At 39.8% G+C, this 21,132-nt stretch overlaps 1 protein-coding gene and 1 long non-coding RNA gene across 2 annotated transcripts in view; one reads left to right on the top strand and one right to left on the bottom strand.

Moving 5' to 3' along the window:
• The window catches only part of LOC138405236 (uncharacterized), an 89,639-nt gene that overhangs the window by 45,085 nt on the left and 23,422 nt on the right, over positions 1 to 21,132 (bottom strand). The window lies entirely within an intron of this gene.
• The window catches only part of camkvb (CaM kinase-like vesicle-associated b), a 37,070-nt gene continuing 17,713 nt past the window's right edge, over positions 1,776 to 21,132 (top strand). Inside the window, exon 1 of the mRNA XM_069512364.1 lies at positions 1,776 to 2,062. The gene's annotated coding sequence lies outside the window, so the exon portion shown is untranslated. The remainder of the gene's footprint in view (positions 2,063 to 21,132) is intronic.

A 21,132-nucleotide genomic window follows, 5' to 3' on the forward strand; every position in this document is an offset into this window, starting at 1 on the left:
TGACCATCAGGTTCATGATCACCTCTCTCACCTCTCAAGGTCTGTCTCCCTCAATTGATAGCTTTCCCCAGGACTGTGTCTACCACAGTCATGTCTCTGAGATCTGCAGGCAGTTTGCTTTTCGCTCAGATATTACATTGTCAGCTGTGAGCCCTTCATATAGACAGGTTTGTTTTTGGAATCATGTCCAATTGGTGGAAATCACCAGAGATGGACTCCAATCAATAAAGAGAAATAAACCTGAGTGACATTTAAGGTGTTTCAAGTGAAATGAGCAGTTGGTGCCATGGAGTATTAAACTGCAGTGGACAAATAAAAGTCAGTCTGATCGAGTTTCTGGTACCACAAACGTGATTAACCAATCCTGTCAACTTGTGGAAAAGGCTCCTCAACTGCAGGTGAGCTGTAAGGGTGGGGAAACGGGACAGGGGTTGTGCCATATATGAATGTTTATATTTCTCCCAGGAAATGTGGAAGAAAGGTGTAGAGTTACATTTAAGCCCTTTCAAGGCCATGAGGGGCTTTTATCTTAACAAACCTTTTAAAAATGTAATTTTGAGGAAAAAACAAGAGGTTTATGAGGTGTAATAAGTTAATGGCATGAAACTATAATAAAAAAACCTAACTGCTTTCACTTTGTTATTAGGGTGTATTGAGTGTTGGTAGATGAGGGGAAATGAATATAATTGATTATGTAAAACCAGCTTTCTCTCACTTTTTGGAATAAAAGGACAGGTAAAGTCCATATATAAAGCCGTGGAGGGCAGGAGTGGATGAACCTGGTTAAAGAGTAACCGACCTAATGGGATGCTCTGAAGCAAATGCGCCCGCAACGAGGCAGGGATCATATCATTCATTTCATTGGTTGACCAGTGGTTAACACGGCATCTGGCATTCTATTGGTTGGGGAATTTTGCAAGGATTACACAAAAAATCTAAGAGCAGAGGAGATATCCGAGAACAGACGATACACAAGCGCACAGAAAGCAGCGCGAGTGTGGAGAAGGGCTGAAGCCGGAGCACAGGAAATCTGAATGCAAGCACACAGTTTGAGCAGAAGCACAGCAAATTTACGTGCAAACAGGGGATATTTTAGTGCAAGGGCAGGGTTTTGATGAAAAGTAATACACGATCTGAACATAAATTTAACAAGTCATGCGCTCGAACTGAAAGACCACGCTCTTGAATAAAGATGGGCACATTGTTCACTTCTAAAAACATGTTTTCAGACATGAACTGCTGAGGATGTCTGAACAATTGGGTCTGGACTTGCATGTCTGAAAGCTTAGAAAATAAAGATTATTAACAAAACAGCATATTCATTGTTAGTACTGTGAGTCAGAGTAAGGAGTACTGATGGGACAGGGGCAAGTCAGGGGGCAATCCGATTCCAGCCTGGGCCAGAGCCCCTCTGGTGCCTGTGGATCCGCCCCTGATCCAAACAAAATCCATCACTAAGTTTATGTGCGTCACTGGTTCATTGATGAAGCTGCATTACACAGTTTGATGATGAGTTGGGATGTGGGATCTGAACTGTCTCAGACTTGTCCCCCTTGACCCCTCTCCCCTCATGTGTGCACCCTCCTTGTCTCCTCTCCTCCACAAGTCTCCAAGTTGCGCTGCGCTCTCGGAACCAATCCTCCTCATCTTCCTCTCCTCTCCTCCACTCTTCTCCACGTTGCGCTGCGCTCACGGAACCAAACCTCCTCTCCTCTCCTCCACGTTATGCTACACTTCCCGTAACCAAACCTCCTCCTCCTCTCCTCCCCTCTCCTTGTCTCCTCTCCTCCACTCTTATCCACGTTGCGCTGCGCTCTCGGAACCAAACCTCCTCCCCCTTTTCCCTCCCTCTGGTCTCCTCCTCACCGCGCAGAGCTAGATGCGCGCAGGCACAACAGATGGTACATTACTACAGAGCGGAGGAGCGCACGAATTTCACACACAACTACTTTTATCTTCTCTAAACTTGACGTTTAGTGTCATAGGAGTAAGGTGGGTGTTCTCCGAGGACAGACTCAATCTTGACCGGATCGTACATTTGGAGGCTGAATTTAGTGTCAAGGTAAGTTGTGATGTTTTGTTTTTTTCTTGTGAATAGCCGTTCACATCAGCGAGATGCGCAGGAAAAGCTCAAACTGCGATGACTTGTTGTGGTTCCCTCCCATTTATGATTGCATTTAAACGTATCTATAACACTGCTTCTAATTCAGTTTAAATTTGTTACGTAATATTTTAAAGAATGAGAAATAGTCAGTGGCTCCAGCTTCAATTAACCCACAATAACATTCAAAGATATTTCAATGGATTCTGCACAGTTTGCGCAAAGTCTGAATTATTTAAAAGCCAACACAGTTTTAGTCCCTTTAGGTTTGAACAGATTGCAGAAAAAATGTTTTCAAAACTAATTCAAGCAAATCCACAAAAACCATGTCTTAAAATTGACACACACAAAGCCATTGGGGTGTTTAATTAAACCAAACTTTAATGCAAACTCTACAGGTGGAGCAGCATTAGTTGGCTCTAAATAGAATAGAGGAGAGGACCCCCCCCCACCCACACGCGCGCACACACACACACACACTCCTGAATCCTCACTGTACAGACAGTATAAGTCTTTGACATCTGATTTTCCAGGAGGTGATTGCAGCACAAAGTCTTCACTTACTCCACAGGCTCACATTAGTTCTGATGCTGCACCTCAGTGGGGATGCTTATGTGCCTACCAACACATAATGATCATTCCTAGTGACTTATCTTAAACCCCCCACACTCCCCTAAAGAGCAACCTCTTAATGCGAAAGAGCAGAAAAGACAAAGTCAGAGGACGAATCTGACCTTGTGTCTGTGGCGGAGAGTTAAAGATGCAAAGAGGGAATCTTCAGGCAGTTGATCTCTACTGAACAAAGACAATGATACAAGACCTCTATGGGTATGAATGCAAAACATCTAATCCTAGCTTTGATTAAAACCTTTGTTATTATTTATAATTGGGATTTATTTAGTTTAATGGCGATCAAATACCACATGCATAATATATTTTTTTCTTTTACAGAACACTTGTACTGATGAACTTTGTACAAACTGAAGTCAAACAGTGTTTTGGAAAAGTGCCCTGCAAACACACAAGTTTATAAAAGACTATCCTCAGCATGCATGGATCAATCAGGCTGTGACACACTGCCACTAATCTCTGAACTCCTGCAGACTCAGATGCCTATCTTTTGACACAAGGAAAAAAAACACCAAGGGAGCATTTCCACTATAGGTTGTACCATTCATCCGTGTGTCATCTCCTTAAGGCCATTTAAGATGAGCAATGTGTGCTTGTTCACCAGTGAGGCATAGGTAATGATTTGCTCAGTCCCAGAAGAGGTCCAGACATGCAGTGGACCCCAGGTGGCCCCATGGCAGCGGCAGCAGCAGCAGCCACAGGAAGGCTCGACAGATCACATATAGTCTCACAATTTGTACACAATGAGATCTCTGGGGAGAGCTGCCTTAACTGAATTCTGTGTGAGCTACTGGCACGACAGAGAAATGTGGAAGTGTGAGGATTGCTTTGAAAGTGTGACTGGAGATGAAGAAATTTGTGAAATGATGCTGTGAATTAGTGGAATAAATAGCAAGTAGTACTTCAGGTATGCAGTTTTAGCATTTGTATTACCTTGTACCTTTATTGTGTTTCTGTTTACAGCACAGTACACATTGCCTTGTGTCATCTTTGTCTGTAAGATATTATATATTTTTTCTCCACCGTGCGTGTGGCTTTTCTTTGTGCTCATTAAAATTTTTATGGGACCTTTGTGTCCTCAGCCACTAATGCTCCTGTGCTAGAGCCACACGACACACCAACTTAACCATGTGTCTCTGTCATGGAGTGATCTGTGCTGAATACATCAAATCAAACATTGAGCAGCAGCACCAGGACATAAATTGGCATGTACTGCAGGGAAGAGATCTTTATCATGCTTCTTTTCATTTATCAAAACACTTGTGATGTGTGACAGAGACGTTTCTTTGTCGTGTGTACCCAGCTTTTATGTTTCTACCCAGAGGGGCAGGGTCACTTCCTCTACGGAGAGCGAGGTACACATTTCGATACTAGCACAGGAACTGTCGCTGAGAGGAGGCAGTAGCTGCTGACATTATTGGAGTGCCGTGCAATGCTCCCACTATGATGTTTCACTATATTGTTTTGAGAAAATAAGAGTGGTAGGCGTTTAAGTATGATTGAGGGACCAGTATTATATACAAGAGAAGGGAGTTTAATGACTTAAGTTAGAGAGAACATCCCACAAGTGTGGACGGGTTATATCTGAAGTAATAAGATAGGACTGGCTCTTTTTTTATGAGAAGTGTGGTGTGTGGACTGTGAGTGCATAGTCTCTCGCTTTGAAGAGAGGAATCAAACGCGTGTGGATACTCAGCTGCTGCAGAGGCTGACTGTTATATTGACTTTACATAACCCACATGGGAGGTATACATCATAATTACAGGTTTTAATAGATTATAAACTCTTGTTTTTCTGGTCACAAGAAACTGATATAGAAGACTACGCTGCAGCACAGCGGAAATGAAATAATGTGGAAGCAGCTTGCTCATTAGAAAACATCTCCAAACAGCCTGCAGATGTTTTCTATTTCACAAATGTGTCATGCAATATAAATATGATCTTTTAAATATCACTTCCTGCAGAGAAAACCATGTCCTATAAAACAAAATAAATCCTGTAGACAGTCACTTTTACAAACTTACATCACACTAAACACTGCCAACGTCATCGCTGATTCAGTGGAGGATATTTTAGTGAATGAGCTGCGTTTGATTGCCTCTTCAGCTTGAGCGCTGCTGCTGCTGCTGTCCACCCATCAAACCCAAGCCGGCGCTGTCCTCACATGACTCAAGCCGTCCAGGCAAATACAAGTGACACCAGAGAGACCATGTGTTATTTTTTATTTTGTAGCTGTGCCCATTCCTGCTCCATTTACAGTGGATCAATATCCTGCTGTGAGAGAGAGTAAAATGGGGGTGGGGGGGATATACCACATTGAATAAATCCTGCTGTGACACCTGACGCAGCCGTGAAGCAGTCAGGCCGCCGCACAGCGACTGACATTAAACAGCTAATCTGAGCATGAAAGAAATGCTCACGTTGGTGACGGAGATGATTGAGGCATTGAACGTGAACTCACTCGACATACAGGGTGCATACATTACAGCTTGAACCGTCCTGGTTATAAGAGCTCATCTGTTTAGTTATTAATCATTACTTGACAGTAAATATCACTGGCTGTGCACAAACCATCCCACGTCTCTACACAGCTCACCGTAGTTTATTATTGATATTATTAATAGTACGTGTTCATTCTGAGGCTGTCGCAGGATGTGCATGCCTCCCAAATATCAACTGCATGTTGTGTGGATCTGCGCTTCAAGATGATTGGTTGATTCCACTGCGCTCTGGATGCCGCTTTGAAACTGAGAAGAAAACAATCGTACCTGTAGCCTGTAAAAGAATAAATCCTTGAACACGCAACACTCAGAATATGCCTTCATGCATTCATGGAGAAAATTCAACTGTGCAAACGCATTTACACACAATTCAGGTATACGTCCTGGAAAGTCTTTTTTTAAAAGATTTTTGAGATAAATCATTTTGACCCAGTCACTCCTTCTCTGTGAGAGTACATAGTACATCTTGTACTATTGGAGTTTTAATGGACAGTTTAGAAAAAAGGATCAGAGTTAAATTCAGCGGAACCAGAAAAAAACATCTTTTTTATTCAAGTCAGAAAAAGAGTTTAGCGTCAGAGTCTAGGCTGCCAAAATAAAGAAGAGGAAGAAATTGGTGCTTTCACCCAGGTGTCATGTCTCCATCACTGCCAATAAAAACCTGTGTCAACTGCAGAGTCAGCTGACCCAAGAGTGAATACAGATTATATCCATTCCCATTGCAAACAAAAGCCAGATATAAGTGGGTTTTTAAACCAGTGGCATAGGGGCCTTATCTTGTTTGTTTTGCTGTTCAGTGTTGACGATGAAGGTGGTATCACATGAAGAATGACATTCGTGTACATCCTCTAAAGGATGCTATGGATTAATCAGCCTTTCAGCGGCTGGCTTCTTCCTGTCACAGACATCTTGGAACAAATTACTAACATAAACTCATGTCGTTTTGGCTTTTATCAGGCAGAGCGTAGAACAGCAGTTATGTTGCAATGACACTGGCACTGTTGGCTCTATGAGAAAGAAACAATCAGTATCAATTTATAAAAAGCGGTGAGTTATTTTTATATGAGACAGAGGAAGCGTCCAGTGGAAGAAATCCAACAAGAGTGTGTTCTGCCCTCAAACCTCACTGAAAGTGTTACTTATGGTACCATGCAGCTTCAAAGAGCTGTCCTGCCCAGCATCCACAAATAGAAAAATTTGAAGGGGAATTTTAAATGGAAATGGATTAATATTTCACCTCAGCATTGATTCATGCTGCCACTGTAGACATTTTCATCTGCGAGCAAGTCGCTTATGCAAAGGCATGCGGTGACGTTACAGCAGTCTCAATGTGGCACATCCTCTCCATTCCACTGTGCATTAGAAGTAATGGGCCTCCTGTGTGGAGCATTACTGTCATCACCACTTAGTTTGCCACCCTGGCCTCCTGCTCTGTCATTTTCTTATTCACAATAGTGGTACGGATAGCAGGGGTTGAAGCGATAAAGGCCATGATGGAGGGAAGGTGTTATTATTGAGTTGTGGTGTTTGCTGACTGCGTCCTGAAGAAATGGATGACATTTTCCATCATATTTGAGCGTGCAAGGTAATTTCTCAGGTGACATTTTACAAGTCATTTCCGCTGCAGGGTTCTGCTCCATGCAACAAAACACTGATGAACTGTTCTGAAATTTCTAATGATATCTTCTGTTACTAACCGAAACCAGATCTATGCGGAAAAAACCAGCAATTGCAGCACTAAAAAAAACGAAAGCCCCAAAGTTCTGATATTTGTCATGTTTCACGTGTCAGTCCTGTTATTAGATTCTCTTCCTCTTCTAATAGTGTTTCCTCTACATGTTGAACTGGTTTCCACCACATGTTGCACAGGTGAAAGACAGGGGAAATCTATTTTCATTAAAGTTGCATGACAGACCCTGAAGACACACAGCAGTTGCATGACTAAAATCGATGCTTCTCCCTCATGCTCTGGTAGTTTGTCACCGTGGTGATGCGGTTAGTGATGTGCTTTGAGTTGACCCTTTGAATCAGGACTTAATGATGCTCTGTTATCAGCCTGAAGTGCTGTTTTTTTTTAGACACTCTGATGGAGGGGCATGATGAAGGTTGAACTGGCTTATATGGATCCATCTCTATTACTGTCTTTAAACTGGATTTTTAAGCAAGATCACAAGCTCAGCTTTGTCAGTTCACAATTTTGAAAACTGCAACTGTGCATTTTCGTCTGCTGGCAAAAAAAATGGGGAGGAGAAGGAGGAAGCTGAAAGGGCTTTTTAATGGAGCAGGCAACTTTTTAGACATGTGTGCAATTAAATCTGAAATGTTAAAGGAGGTCTGAGTCACCAGAGGAAGTGGAGTTCTTTTTTTATTCTGAAGAAATGCTCGATTGCGTACAGTACTTTGTGTATAATATTTATTGTCCAAATAAAGAATGCAATTACTGTTTAAAGAGCACAGCAAAAAGTATTTTCTAGACTATTTTATTATCTTAATTACCTCAGAAACATGAGGCATTAAAATCAAATTACTGATTTTAATTGGAGGCATCTGAAACAAGTTGATAACATTTATATCATCACATTTTCAGTTAATATGAAAGGTCTGTTAACAGTTACCTGTTCACACCTCCAGCAGTTAAGGGGAAATTCATGCAGAGGTATTGTTTTTGAGTCGAGTGAGTCTAAGTCCAATATTCATGCATGTGAAACTTACTATAAAGCCCCATAAAGCTAAGGGGAGGCTAAAGATTAATTAACTGATGATACCAAGTTTTCCAGTATGAAATTCTTCTTTTACATTGTCACTTTGTCATTTGATACATTTTATGATAAAAATGTTTATCGCTGATGTTTAGGTTTTAAGGCTAGGGTTGGTACTCATGGAAAAATTAGCAAAAGCAGACCACCAATACATCTCACCCCCTTCCATCGCCTGTTCTTCAAAGCTACGCCCCCGAAACACATGAACATGGTCTGCCTGACAACTGCGAGAAGACGACTTTTCCGTGACTTGCTCGCTAACTTCTGGCCATCATCTCAGGTCCTGAAGAATCCAGTCATGTGCAGCAAGAGCTGGTGGTTTAGTGGCAGGCAGGCACACCAGTGAATTTAAAGGCCCTAAAGGCGTTTTTAACTGGCTATTAAACCGTCTAAAATTGATAATGCTGCTTCTTTATGACCCATAACAGCAAATGAGACAATCAGGGAGAAAATTGGCCTTTTCTATAAAGTATTCTAAAGGTCTGTGCTCAGGATGGATTACCCACGAGGTCAGAGCAACGATTTACGACATTCAGGCTGGAAAAGCCTATGTTTACATTTCCACCATCTGTGTAATTGATCTTCCAGCCAACTCTTAGCCCCTAAATGTTGAGCATACAGGTGCGATGTTCCATTTGCCCACAGTAAGAGGGGAGTGGGAAGTATGTATCCTCATACCTGCATAATTCATTAAATACTCAATGGTTATAATGAATCAGTTCTAGCATTGTTAGAAGATTGTCTATACTGACAAATGATTTACATTTTATTTATCTTAATTTTTTATGATTATGTTGAGTATGTTTATGAGTATTTCGATCTTTGACCAAATCAGTAAGATTAAATGTGTTTTAGAAACAACTCAAAGAGGGCGGTAACATCTTCTTTATATCTTCCCATTTGTATGGCTTGTTTTCAGGTTGTGAGCTCTGCCTCTGTCTGTCATACTCCTGAGCCGTGTGATAAGGGTAACATCGTATAGCAGAAACTCTCAGTCTCTGTGGATCTGCCCTGCATGTGTTGTGACAGAGGGGAGATATTTATGTGAAAATATTCCTATAAAGAAGCAGAAACACTCTCTAACCTGAATGTGCTTTACTAATGACACAATTACTCTGCAGCAGTTTCTCACTTAATCAAATCCACTTTGCAAAATCGTTGTGAACAGATAAAAGGAGGGAAGCGAGCAGGTGGTAGACATGAATGTGCTTAACCAATAAAAATCATTCAAAACAACTGTTCTGCTCCTCTTGCGTGAAAGACACAATCGTAGCACTGATCCGTGCGGTAATGTGCATGAATGTTTTAGCTCTACTCTCTGTTTGAAGACATAAACAAACCTTCTGGACCTCAATAAAAAGAATCTTCTAAATTTAGCAATATGCAGCATACAACATAGACCCTCCTCCAAAGCAAATTAAGCTTTTCTCTGCATTGAGCAGGAATGCTACTGTACTATGCTGAAGGACTTTGTAACCAGGGCAACTAACAACAGGCGCGGAGAATGGTCAGATTAGTCGGTGAAGTGTGAAGAGGAAGCATTTCAGATTTTACATAAAGCAAAAATGTACAAGTTGCATGAAACAGTCCATTAAAAACTGACTAACAGTTTCATGCTGGTAGAAATTACTCAGAGCAGCCTTTTGTGAAGCTGTGCATACCTTGTCGTCAAGTTGCAATAACAAAGACTGGGGGTTTAGCGTGACAACCAAATGTGGATGGTCTGGAATAAACACAGATTTTATGCTAAGTGCAAATTCACGCAGGGATATTTAAACCCTAAGCTCAAAAGACTGAAGGCACGTAGCTGCACACAAGATGAGCTAATCACAGACTTCAGGAAAAAGAGCTCAGTGGAGGTGGATGCTTCCATTAGCAACAAGGATTCACACCTCAGTCATTCATCTCGCCACCTCCCACAGCACTGACCCCTGTCACATGTTCTGAGTCACCTGGATCCATGCCACTCCTCCCTGCCTCTTCTCTCAGTGAGTTACGTGAACCTCTCTCTCTCTCTCTCTCTCTCTTTCAGATTAACCGTATCACTGCCTAGACAAAGCAAGAAAACCTAGGAAAGTATATTTAGGTACAGACTGCTACTATTGACTGGAGATGGGCTTTCTTCATTCACGTGGGAGGAAAAGAAGCGAGAGTCCAGCTTTGTGGTGAATAGTAGGTTTTTGTAGAGCAGTGAGAACGATCCTCAAGCCACATTAACTTATACGAGAAAGGCCAAGTGTGCATCAGAGGACCAATCCCATGGGCTTTTCAGTGTTACAAATCCAATTTTCCCAACACGAGCTGTGGACAGAGTTTTCTACCAGCGAGGTTTTGTATGTATCAGATCATGCTGGCTATAACTGTGCCTCCACAGTTGCACAATATTTTTGCCAGGAACACTGTTGTCAATCATCACGGAGACAAAACTAGAACAGACTCACACTATATTAATAATCTCCAATGCAGATACATTATAACAGCTATTTGTAGAGGCTCAACAATTAATGTTATCAGTAAGCAAACTACCCAATAGCTGCAAAAACGAAACAAGGAAAAGGAAAGGAAAATTTATTGAATCACTTAAGTCAGTAGCATTCATCTTCTGGGGCTCATGAATATCAACATTTTATACTAAACCATCTCAGTAAATAAGTTAAGATATATCATTCCATATGTAAGTGACTAATCTTGACTTCCTGTTGGTACTCGAGCAAAATTTAACAATCTAAAAATATATCTCTATAGATTTGTCTGAAAAGCAGTGCACTCGTTTTTGTATAATCCTGATAATAGACAAACAGAAACAGCATTGAGAGACAATAATGTCTTCTGATACATACAGTTCAGGAAGGTTGGAGCATGCTCTCTCTCCCTTGACAAGGACAAATGTGATCACACTGTGGGTGTGAAACATGCATGAATGCCTAGAACAATTTAAGCACTGGATCTAATGCAAAGCAGCTGACGTTTTTCGGTCGTCTCTTTGCGTATGTGCAACAGGAAATGGACCAGGATTTGCTTGGCTCTGCTAAAGAGCAGGTGGTCTTTGACTGGTGGGCCGGCGGGACTGTCGAGGCCATATGCAGGACAGCTCACTGCCCCTCAGTGGACCATAACACATGTACTCTCCCCTGGTGTGAGGAGTGAGAGCGCAGCAGCAGGCTGCTCCCCCCAGCAGGCAAACCTCTCTCTCTCCACCAATCACATGTCATCTCTTTCAGTCAGAGGTGGTCTTATTCTGCTGCTTCCCCCATGTGACAGCACTGTAACCATGGAGATAGGGCTGTTATCATGCTTTAACATTCATTCGAAACTTTAAAGCCACTGCTGTCCTATTCAGTCATCCATTATGTCTTGGATTTGCCGAGTGTCATTCAGCAGTGTCTCCAACATCGTGCACACAACGAGAAATTCAGATGCCGCGCTTGTGTGTCATTTGTAGAGCAACTAGAAATTCAGCACATGCATCTCTGTCTAAGTAGAGTAGAGATGCGATCATACATTTTATGAACATTTTTACAAGCATCAACGTGCTGGGTTTTCTCCTCCAAAGAGAATAGCTTGTAAACATGATGAGGTTGCGGTGAATATTATACAACTGACTCACATTACATACAAAAATACTGTAGGTTTTTCTGACAGTACAAGGCGGCAATTAAAGAGATAAAGAGCTATAATTATTATATTCCAAATTTGAGTACTGTGCTGGTGTGATTACTGATCATACAGGAAGTCATTATGCAGCCTCGTCACAGTTCTGTTTTCTGTCTGTAATTCCAACTCATATACAGACTCCAACCCCTTGTGTTCATTGCATGGAAATGCATTTCTTTTACATATGTTTACAGAAGCCATTGTCGCCATTGGAAGAATACTTAATATATAATATTAATATTTGATATTTTGTCTTTTTTTTTGCTGCGTTGGTTTATGTAATGTGCTCGTGGACTAATATCTTTTTAATACAACAATATTGCTTTTACATTGTTGGTTAAAGCCCATTGTGTATGTCAATTATATTTGTATCAATATCTCTATAAATAAATGAATGAATTTAATAATTAACTCCCCCATATTTATTTAATTTGGATTTATGAAATTCACAATGTGGTAAACTGTTTGACATTTATATTTAATTACACAATTAGAATATCAACAACATTAAACTACTAAATTGAATAAAATAGGCTCTTAACTTATTCATATTATACTAATTTGCTGTGGCTCAAATTTCAGTCGATCTGTTTGAAATCCATCACAAAGTTTTTCGATTGGTCACGGAGGCACATCCAAGACCAAAAAAACATTGGAGAGGAGTTTTGCAACACATTGGAGATGACATGGTTGCCATAGGAATGAATACAGTTCAGGTTGACTCGCATACAAACACAAGGCTATGTGGAGGTACCAGTGTTGCACAAACAGAAAAGTGATTCATTCTGATGAGCCAGTGAATTAACCTGCTTTCACGACACATGTCTGAAATCATCAGGGTATGAGCATGTTTTTAAGACCTTTGCAAACGTCCTTATTTATTAAACATATTTTAGCTGAAGCTTATTTCTGCAGAGCGTCTGTCAACTTGTGTTTTGTCTAAGTTATGACTAAGCTATTTACTGAAGGCTCATCTCTGCACGGCCCACATCCTGTTTTCTGATGATTGCTGAGCTGGTACAGCTAACTTGTACAGCTTTATTCTGTTAAAGCACAACACAATGATTTTATTACCTGAAAAAATACAGTAAGATAGTAACCCACCATATCCTAAAGCACACACACTCACACACAAATACACACACAACTTGATGCTTTCCTTAACTCAGCTCACAGTTGGGTACTGTACTTTACATTGTTACTACTAATATGAACTTGAATCACATACACGCTGATCAGGAGTGCCACAAAAGATGCTTCCTTTTTACACAGACTCTGATAAAATTAATCAGACAACGAGACAAACACTCCTTTTCCACCAAAGTAAAGTGCTGGGCTGATACATAAGTCACTGTTTTCATTACGTCTCTGATTTCCCAGAAACACTTATATGGCATGAAGATATCTTCTATCTGTGATAGGCTGAGTCCATCGCCGGTGGATGTTTTTGGGTGATTTGTGATTGTATTTTACTAATATCATGGTCTGTCTCCTTGAGAATTCATTCAACTATATAAGTGAATCCATAACTGTTACTAATTATATATTATATTAAGTTATATAGATGAATTGATTCAGTCCAGTTACTTCTCTCTATCTCTTATGACACGCATACACACACGGACACAGACTCAGCTGACGTCTCTGACTCGCTACAGTTTAGCATTTTATTTGTTTGTAATCACCACCACAATACCAACACTGATCACTACATAATGTTTGATAAATGAGTCAAATCTTTCTTCATTGCGGCGCACATTCATTCTTTTATTCAGCCCCTCCTGACTCCGCTCACTGTCTAAATTACATTATTAAAGGTGTTTTATGTAGGTTTTTGCAAGTTCCGCATCAAACCTGATTCCTTTACTGACCAACTTCTGTGTCCAATGATGCAAGATTTTCTTCTTTTCTTTGAGAAGTCAAAGTAGTAAACCATTACCAATCCAGTCTGACCCAATCAACCATGAAAAATAAATGACTTTGTGTACTGATATCTGAAGCATTTCCACTAAAACAATGGCCTCAAATGATTTATTGACAATGTGTGAAATCTTTGCAGCCTTTGTGGTCACAACTGAGTCACTGATATTGATCAACAATGTGGTCAGTTACATTTAAATACAAATGTACTGGCTCTTAGCACTATGAGCCATTACAACATGTCTCATTATTCCTTTAGATCACTACAAGAATTGCCTGGATGTGGAAAATCACCATTGTCAATTCAACAGAAAATGCAGAGTACAGCATTAAAGCAACATAATCTAATTTGTGTGATATTTTACTCAGAATCCAAAACACTAATCTGCATTAGCTTTCAATGTGCACCCACTTACCCATGCTTTGAGTTTTAAATAATAAACATAAAGAGAGCCACTCAAGAAAAACAACTGTAAATAGGGGATTACTGACCATACTGTGGTCTGTAAACTTCTTTATAAACAATATCACTTGTATAACATTGTGTCATATTCGGAGCATCACACTGAAAGTCACTAGCAAATGAGAGCATATTGTTTATTCTGTTTGGCCAACAATTCAGTTTGATCTGTAGTTGAATCATAATATCACCAGGGTTCTGTCAAAACTTCTCTTCACTCTCCTGTTGTTTCTGAAATAAAAGCAGTTTCATTCAAACATAGTGCACTCTGGTGCCTGACTGTGAGTAGAAAATATGAAGCAAACCTGGAATTGTTGATTCTTAAAGAACACAATGTTTTTAGGATTAGACAGCAGAGGTTGACTGTTGAGTTTTGTATTAAAAAGAAAAGTTATACACGTATCATTATTATTCAACTGCAAAATCTGGTTAGGGCTTAAAATGATAGGATATGCACATAAATCACATATACATACTGGCTGCCCGTCTGAGGTTTTATTTGTGCATTTATTCTAATGGTTCATGAATGAATTAAAACCTCCAACCTTGACCTGAAGGCTATATGTATACAGTATGCTACAGTGTGTGTTGCATTTGCATACGCAGCTCAGACAGTTTCACAATTTGAATAGATTTCACAGATTTTCATTGGAAGCGATGAATTGGAAGAAATATTCAAAGTTGCATTAATGTGGAACATGATCTGACTGTGCTTGATGCACCTATTATCACATTCCAACATGGTTAGTGGTGCCACACCACAAAACACATCAGTAAAAAGCAGAGACAACCGTCACATTAACTAACTCTAACAGTTATAATATTATTGTTCCATTTTCTAGGCTCCTCTCCAGCAGCAAGCGATAGAGCGAAAATTCTCTTTGATTTCACACCAAGCACTCAGACAACAACAGCTCTGCAGCAGTCCACCCCAACAGTTTCTATCTCCTCCAAGAACCTTGTAACCCACTTCTAACAAGCAGCGGCATGGTGCCCTGGCCATGAAGTCTTTTCATGCTGTTGAGTTGTATTTGCTCTCGCTGAATAAAAGAGAATTTAAATGAACATGCGGACAGCTTTCAAGATTGGACTTGGATGGAGAGCTGACAAAATTTAAAACTCATTAATGTCTGAACAATGACAAGGCCTGTGTACAAGACTGAATCATTACTTCCCAAGTGGTTTGTAAATGTTACGCTGCATTCACAACAAGGCAAAGCTAATTCTTGCGTTACTTGTGTGAGCATAATTAGTTTTTTTTGCAGTGCTCAGTAAACGCGAGTAAACACAACCTGCGAATATTGGCCCATTCTCCTCGGAAGAGAGGAGAGTGTGGAAATGCCGGAGAAGCCAGCACTATTGTGTGCAAGCTTTACCTGAGGCTCACAAGTAGATGACCTACTAGTTCTGATCAGTGCCAGGATCTGTCTCCTTTGAGTTTCATTCTCAACGCTGATTGGCTCGAGCGGATGAAGCAAATGACAAAACTTCAGTACGTTATATCATTATGTAAAATATTTGCCTTGCATTTGGTGTGAACGCAATATTTGACTGCTTTGTGCTGATTTGATGATGGTTTCCAGTTAAAAAAAAACATGAAGTGAGCCAGGACAATTTCACACATGAGTTTGCGCTGTCTTTGTTAAACCTTCCACTGCAGTATTCCTCATTTTGCTGGTTCAGCTGAACACTAAAATCTACTCATCCAGAGCTTGAGTTATGGCAATTAGTCACAAATCCAGACAGAAGATATGTATTACTTGATTCATGTTTGAAATGAATGGCCATACTCTAATTACACATTACCGTCAGATTGCTTTTCTATGTATAATTTTATGTACATCACATGAAGTATTTAGTACTTGTACTGCCCCACTCCCTGTAGGTTAACTGCTATTTCATCAGCTCTAAAGCATCACAAAGAATGCATCTCACCGATGCCGGTACCCACATCTTCATCACACTTCCATTACCTTTGAGCAATGCATTCATCATAGCACATTCAGTTTCAGCTGGACTTAAAGACGAAACCCTCCAGATCTGCCTTGTTTCAAACATCAGGCATCCCCCCTCTCTTTCAAAGACATTGTCATGCTCTCAACTTCCTTATTTCAGTTCAGTGAAATGATGATATAAGAAGCCTCATCCTGGAGAAGAATAGCTGAATATCTGTTCAAACTGAATGAGAAGAGAGAATAAGAGGTGAAGCTATAGCAAGCATTGCTACTCACAGACAGTGAAACTAATGATAGCACATTCTATTTACTTTACACAGAGGAGAGAAAGGAGAGGATGCTGGGTAATATTCTTGCCGTTCTGAAGTAAGAGGAAAATGTGCTGTGTTTATTCTGTCTGTAGAAGAGACCTTGAAATGTGTGGCAGCAAGATGACATCACACTCATACGTGTCTGTTCTCTGTGAAGAGACCTTGAAGCAGGATGGTTATGTAAGTTGGACAGCAGGTCCACCATTTTGGTCTGCAGTCATATATTGCCTTGAAATTTTGAAGATGAACCCTAATGAATTTGGTGATTCACTGACTTTTGGTTGAGCCCCAACATCAAGTCAAAATGAAAAAAAAAAAAGGATTACGGAACATACACCCCTGGGTCAAACATTGGTGATTCCTGTTCAATTCAATTGGGACTTTTCTGCTTGTCAAAATTGTCATTTACCCAAAACTATTTACATCAATACTTCAATCTCTACAAAATGGATTGACATTAATTATTCTTAGAGCATGAATCCAAATAACTGGTGATCAATGACTTATCATGAACCATTATCACATCAACATTTGTATTTGTACTTGCATTTGCTAATCAGCAAACATTAGCAGGCTAACATGCAAACCTAAATTGTTAAATCTTATCATCAAAAATTTTACATCACGATACTTACATTTGTGAGCATCACAACATATTACTGCAACCAAAATATAAACTGTACTGACGTTAGCTGTAATATTAAAATGAATTATTCTGGCTATTTTGTCCACTCTCTCTCATTTTCCCCAAGTTTATCAAACAGATACACAGCATGTAAATGCAGGTGTTTTTCTTCAAGTTGATCTATAGATTCAGCTTGTACAGATGTGTCTTCTAAATGTTCACAAAAATTTGACATTTTACCATAGACTTATGCCCATCAGCTTAAAGCTAACATGCTTCAATTTGTATTTAAAAAAATATTAACTGCACAGTTGCAACTATCAGAATTCAGAAAGTACAGACATCCTTACTTTTCTATAATTTTTCAGTCCTGGAGTTTGGCAAATTAAGAAGTGTGTAAGATTAGGATCAGACTTGACTGTTGCTGTTGGTGATGACTATGAGACTAAGATATGGAGCAGGAGTTCCATTGTGCAGCTAAGAGAAACGGAGCTTAAAAAGAACTGCCAGACCAAAAGCTGGTGATTACATACAGTATGTCACAGCAGATCAATATGCTCTGGTGGTATCGCTAGGCTAATAACTTACATGCCCCCTGTGTACAGTGAGACTAATCCTGTACGTGTCTAAACAGAAAGTTATGTAATGCAAAATGTGGTACAGAAATGTCATGAATGTGAGCTGGTGCATACATATTGGATGATATGGGGATGGACTAGTCTCCTATAACCTGGGGTTGCGTTCTGCTGCGGTTCAGCTACAGTGCAACATAATTCCCTCAAGTTGGCCACAGGAAATAGTTCATCCTAAAGTGGAGAGGCATTCACTGTGGTGTAGTATTGTTTACTTTCAAATGTTATCAATTTTACAGTGTCCTTCTGTCAGTTTCATTAACGGGCTTCCTTGAATTTACTGCTCATAATTTGTGTCTCTTTTGCACATCAATTTCACAGTCAGCATTCTGAGGGGACCTTTAATTAGTGTGTGCTTGACATTAAAACTGAGCTCTGTTTTTATTTATCCTCGCCTTCAGATGATAATATTTCATGTAATGTCGATTTTATGTGTGGCAATTAAAGTTTCTGTCCACTGAAGCAGCATGGAGAAATGGAAAGCTAATGATATTGGTGATGAAAAGACAGGGGTGTTGTAGAGGAGGAGCTTGGTCTCCTCAAGTAAAAAAGAGACCTGTGTTAAGAGTCAGCATCACGCTATAAAGCATTTACATAATGGTTTTGTTACACATAATAATGATAATAAAGATTTGATCATGAACAATGTGCGTATATTCACATTTTTGTAAACAGTAACTGGCAAACACAAGACATAATATACTGTTGTTATTCCAAGTGTTTAAAAAATATGAAACCATTTAAGTAATGGCTAACCTAATGTCTATAATTTATGTTTGAGACTATTCTGATGACATTTGTTTTTATCCATGGGCTTGTGTTTATCGGTGACATGGTGTTTTATAATTGTACCACTGGGGAGAACCAAAGGGGGAGACTCCGACATTCTTAGCTTCAAAGTATATAACCAAGTAAGGATTTATATAAAAGGGAGGTAATAGTATTATTTAGTCATCTGATTATTATTAATAATATTTTGATAATCAGTTATGTTTAGTCATTCTGTAATGCAAATGAAAATATATGATTGATTGATAGATTGCGTGATTGGTTGCACAATGTTGAGAGATCTGGTTCAGGGGGGAGTTTGGTAAGTATGGTGTCAGCACATATCTATGAAGTGAAGAACATAAAGTACATGTTTGGCTTGCAGGTCTGCTGTTCTTAGTGAGAGGACTGTCCTTGGAAAATGATGAGCCATTAGACCGTCACTTGAGCTAAATCTGTAATTAGGGTATTCAAAATGTGTTAATACCACCTGGTGCTGCTATTCACCACAGTATCCTGTATGGGTCTACAGATGACATAAAGGTACAGGAGCTTTGACAGGAGAGATATTTCTTGGGCTAAAATTAGAGGTACTGGCTACATCCATTGCAAATACGAAAGGACACAAATGTTCATAGTACAGTGGAGTATAAGGATTCACACTGCGATGCACTTGTGCATGTGTGCATTCAGGCATACACTCACGTCTATACACTCACACACTATTCTCCCTCAGGATGGATTGTCTGTAGCTGTTTTTGTCAAAACAAGCTGGCATTTGTTCTCACACACTCTCTGCACAGAGAAAGCCCTTCTGAGCCATCTTACCTGAAGAGAAATATACAGTATATATAGGCTGCCCAGGTCACACTGAGACACCCTCAGGCAGCCGTATTGGAGGTCAACAGTGGACATGGTGCACTGCACTTCTAAACATACAATTTTGCCTCCCGGTTGTCACAGTGAATTTTTAGTCCTGTTTTTGCAGACTAACCAAATGCTTAACTACTTAAAACACATCTAATCAATTTTATTGCTTGTTGCCAAACTGTTCCTTACTAATTCCGAACTAATTCCTCAGTTTACTGTTCAACTGTTGTCACCGACTCGTTGTGTTGTGAGCATATTTAAATAAATTAAATTGTAGTTGCATGTCCCTGCCATTGGCTACATTGTTAAATTAGCCCGTAAACTGTTAAATTTGGCTGTAAAATGCTAAATTAGCCCAGAAGCACATTAGCCAACCATCCAGGTTAATCCTCACTCACGCTCCACGAGCTAGAACTCAGTGTTTTGGAAAAATGACTGTATTAAACACGCTATCAGTTCATTATCAAGGTTTCCTTTTTTTTTTTTATTACACCAGCACTGATTATGCAAGGCTCCTTTAATTATTGCACCAAGCTTATATACTCATGGTCTCAACTCATTGTTTTCTATTACATTGGTATGGAATATTGGTATTTAAAAAATCTAATAGAATTTAACTTATACCTCAGCACATCTAAATAAAGAAGATCTGGATTTTTATTTGAATCTTTGGTTAAGATTAATTAATTCAGATCAGTCCCATGAGATTATTGGATTTATTGGGTTTTTCAGTTCCTGTTCATTAATTCATTGATTTCTGGGGGCTTTCGTGTTAGAAACTTAATGTGTCTGACTAAATTGTAAATTAAAATAAAAATAATTTAAATCAATTCCCAAAATCTCATGAAGCAAATCTAAAATTCAGGGAATTAAACTTCTCTCCCAAAGCAGGTTAAGCCCACAATTACTATTCCAGCATTAGTAGCAGAGTCAGCTTATCTGCTAGCTTGAATCAGTCTAATAATTTCTGTAACAAAACCCCAGCATCTCATCTTCACAATGTCTTCATGACTTGCAGGTTAAGCAAACAAAATAATGCAAAATGCTTTTTTTGCCCTGTTTAAATCTCCTTGCAGTTCAGAGTGAGGTGCTTCTATACTTTGGGTCTTTGACTGTTTGTGTTCTACAACTGTTTGTGGAACAGTCATGCAGGATACAAGCTGTTAGTCCTGGTAGAACTGAGGGAGACATTAAAAAAAGTGCACTTACAAGTATGGACAATTGTGGTACAGAGCCACTGCTGCTGTGTGTTGCAGCACGGTTAGTCATCACTGAGACATATTCCCCAGCTGCTGTGCACATATAAGCTCCATGGATCTGTTCTGTCTGAGACTGTGGTTGTTGTGTCCCTGGTGAAACACAGAAATCATGCTGTGGCAAGCAGCAGGTGCAAGTCCTTTGGCCATGTTATACTGACCTGTGAATCTTCTTTTCACAGTAAATGTGACATGTTTCTACTCTCACCTCTCCTAAAGATGCTCTTTTAAGAGGGGGTTGTAATGTGCTTTGTGATTCATGTTACAGAAATGGTCGGTAAGTTCTCCTTCTGATAGTATCACTGAATAAAGTAAAGGTCAGAACTTATCAAGTGAGTTATGGAAAAGTCAGCTTTTAGCAGTTGTCAGACAGTGAACGTTCATTTGTTTTGGGGGTCGTAGCTCTGATGGGAGGTATGATGTGAGAGGGTGGGATGTATTGGTTACTTATGTTGTAGCCTGCTCTTGCTAACTTTTCCAGGATTACCAACGCTAGCTTTAAGTTCAATATTAAGCCAGTTGCTGTCATTTTCCATTAATGAGCTCCGAGACTGGCTGTGCCACAGGAACACATGAGGAAGTGAGAAGGAAGTGAAGTGAGAAAGAGTGACGCTCCTTCTCTTCTCCTGAAGAATTGTGGAAGGATTGTGATCATTTTTTTCAATGGTTAGGGTCCATGGCTCTGAAGAA

The sequence above is a fragment of the Paralichthys olivaceus genome, chromosome 2 (assembly GCF_024713975.1).
Source record: "Paralichthys olivaceus isolate ysfri-2021 chromosome 2, ASM2471397v2, whole genome shotgun sequence".
NCBI classification, from domain to species: Eukaryota; Metazoa; Chordata; class Actinopteri; order Pleuronectiformes; family Paralichthyidae; genus Paralichthys; species Paralichthys olivaceus.